Here is a 3,264-nt window from a genome sequence, read left to right on the forward strand (position 1 = left end):
GCCCTCCGCCCCCGCCCCCCCCCCCCCCAGGGTTTTAAAATATAAAAGTAGGCAAGATCTCTTTTCTGGTTAAAGGTACATTTTCTAAATACTTCTCACTGCCCCAGTGGAAATTTGCCAAGGTCGGTGATTCCAGGAAAAACTCCTGGGGTAGCACCTTCCCCGCCCTCCTCCTATGGACTTTTATGGCTCCATGGAGTCCAGGAAGCAGATCAGATTCACAGTCATACTTATTTCCTCCTCTGCTCATCTGCCAGGCCCTTTGGGGTTGATGGACCGTGTCCGTGGGTTTGGTCAGGGGCTGCCAGAACACCGGGCATAGCACCTCCTCCCCGCTTTCTGCCCAGCACAGTGACAGAAGGTGCCCACAAGGCCCCGGCATTTCAGTACGGGCACTCCCCCGGGCCTGAACCAAAAACAGAAGCTGTTTCATCCACCCCCACGCTAGGCTTTTCCCAGGACTCCTCCCCAGAAATCCCTGAGGGCTGTTCCTGAGCTCACCCCGCTCCACCCGCAGGCCAGCCCCTCCCACTTTTCAGCGCAGCCCCCGCGCACACACGGGGAGCAGTTCATTCTCTTTTCCTTCCGCTTGGGTCTGGGCACAGGGCTGCTGACATTGCTGACCCTCTTCCAACCTGGCCGGCGCGGCTCTGCATGATTGTGCGCTGGGGGCACCCGCTCCCGCTCCCCGCAGGTGGGGCCCACTGCGACACCTTCCCTGGGGTGAGGGCTCAAATGCCAAACGGGGCTACGTCACCGGGTTAGGCAGGTGGCCTGGAGGTGCGTCCAGTAAGGAAGCTGTGAGTCAGCAGCAGGGCCACGGGAATTCTTCAGTTCTCATTTTGGTTTCGTTTCAACGAGGTGATTGGAGGGCTGGTGTGTTCGCGGAAGTGTGGCAGATGATCATAGATGTCCGACTACAGAAGTGCAAGAAGGGCTCTGTGAATCATGCCCCCAGGACACAAACACCACAAGACACGGACCCCAACTCAGTTCAGAGTCCATGACGGAATGTGGAGAAACGTATAATGTGACTCGTGTATTAGTGAGAATGCGCGCAAGGCTCAGAAGTAAAAGGAAGAACTACTTTCTGGAGAGTCTTCAGGGAGGTCTGTGTGAGCTGAGCTTTAAAAAATGTATACAAGTTTGCCGGTGGATAAGAGCGTAGAAGAGCATCCTGTAAACTTGCAGAAGGTGAACTACAGGGGATGTGACCAAGAAGGAGCCCCACAGGCTTGGTGCCCCCGCCAGTCTCCTTCTGCACCCTTCACAGGCACCTTAAATAAGCAATCTAAGCAAAAAATGGTGAGCTTGCTGCGTGGACACCACTTCTGAACAAGTCTGTGGTCCCCTTTCAATCCTGTGTATTAACTGTAGCTGCCACTAGGGGGTGTGGGGCTTGGTGACAAAGGGATTGACAAGTAGATACAGATGGCTGGGACAGAAGCAAGAATAGGTAAGCTTGAACGTCATGCTAAAGGGCTTAAACTTTATCCTGTAGGCTGGAGCTCGCAAGCTGGTGGCTGTGAGTTGATTGAAAAAAACATCTTAGGGACTTGTTTTGTTTAACTCTTATACAGTTTTAAAAGTCAGCTCCTTTCTAGCATCTCTTGGAAGAATCAAAAGATCTTAAATACTGAATTCGTGACCCTGCAATGAGCTGGTGCTGGGTTATAATTGCCTCCTTTAAACCTGGTGTGGGCTCCAGGTTTGCCTCAGTCTCCGTCATTCCCTTCTGCCTCCCCAAGAACCTTCCTGGCCTCTGGACACATTTCAGCACGCTCCCTGGAGGCAACAGGGAGCCATTGGTGTTTAGGTAGGAAAGTGTCCAATGTTAGCATTTGAATGGATAAAACTGGTAGCTGATTGGATTTGAGAGGACGACGATAAAACTGGTAGCTGATTGGATTTAAGAGGATGACGCGTCCGTCAGTGTTAGGAGGGAACAAGTCAGGTCAGAAACAAGTGCCCCATGCACACAGATCCACATGCACACATGCACACATGCACACATGCACACTTTAAAATGGTAAAATGGCCTCCTTTTCCTCAACTCTTTGAGTTCTTAGATTTCTTTACTTCGTCAAATTTATTTATTTTCAATTTAAATATTATTTCTTTTTTCTTGGGGTAGGAGAGGGAGGTACACATATCATTTTTCCTAGGACTTACTCCTCCCTTCAGTCGCCCTCTCCCCTCTCAGAGAATGAGCTGGGTTGTGGCCAGAGGAGAACATCAAATCCTGGACCATTGATTTTTCTGACCTTGTCTTCATCCCCTGTAGAACTGTGCCATATTCTTCCCATACCCAACAAACAACTACTAATTAACTGGAAGAAAACAACAACAAACAACAACACAGAGACTTGTATGGGGGCGTGTGGTGGGGGAAATAAAAAGCATAGGTACCCGCACTGACCCTGCAGCCAGATGGAACCCACTGCAAACTCTTTCCAAATTATAATAACGGCTTGTAGAGAAGAGAAAAAAAGAAACCCTGAGTTCCATCCCTACCTCCCACAGCTGCTCCCTTCCATTGCTGGGTGACCCACCTAGAGCAGCTCTTGGTCTCCATTTCTATAGCAGGATGGCAGAAAGATTATGTAATGCCAATCAAGTGCCAAGCAAATGAAAAGTAATAATGTTATTTGTCTGGGAATTGATCTAGCCATCCTTTCTCTCTACCGCTAGAACTAATTTCATTCACAGGTGCCATATTATTTACTGCTTTAATCATCTCTTTCAGTGCCATTTGTCAACATTGCACTTTTAAGTAAAATAATGTTCCCATACATGTGTCTAGGTTACAAATGTCAGTAGAAAAAGAATTCAAGGTTTGAGATTTCCTACCAGGTATTTGCTCTCCCTGGCTCAGACATGCATGGCTGTTGACAATCAGTTTTCATGCCCAGCTGTGGTGTGTTGAGTGGGTAGGCAGAAGCTCACTCATTCAGCAAGCATTCTGCCCTAGCTCCGGTTCTCAGGAAAACAGATAGTGAGTCAAGGATTTAAGAGCAAGTCCTTTATTGGGGAGCTGACAAAAACACTGGTTGTGAAGTCAGAGGAAGGCAGACAATAAAGGTTGCATTGTCAAGTCAGCTGCCCCTGTGGGGGCTTTAACATGCTGGGAAACTTTGGAATCCAGTGTAGAATACATGCCTCAGAGTTATCCCATCCAAGAGGTGAGAGAGCTGGCATATTTATATACCAACTCCCATCAATTATTATTTTTTTTAATATATTTTTTATTGATTAAGATATTAC

The 3,264-nt window shown here is 48.2% G+C and overlaps 1 long non-coding RNA gene across 1 annotated transcript in view; it reads right to left on the minus strand.

Moving 5' to 3' along the window:
* LOC107181371 overlaps positions 1–1,223 on the minus strand; it is a 17,878-nt gene extending 16,655 nt beyond the window's left edge. The window contains exon 1 of the long non-coding RNA XR_001514307.1: positions 758–1,223. This is a non-coding gene — a long non-coding RNA (uncharacterized LOC107181371). The remainder of the gene's footprint in view (positions 1–757) is intronic.
* Between the last annotated feature and the right edge of the window lie 2,041 nt (positions 1,224–3,264).

Source organism: Myotis davidii, unplaced genomic scaffold (genome assembly GCF_000327345.1).
Source record: "Myotis davidii unplaced genomic scaffold, ASM32734v1 scaffold540, whole genome shotgun sequence".
NCBI lineage: Eukaryota > Metazoa > Chordata > Mammalia > Chiroptera > Vespertilionidae > Myotis > Myotis davidii.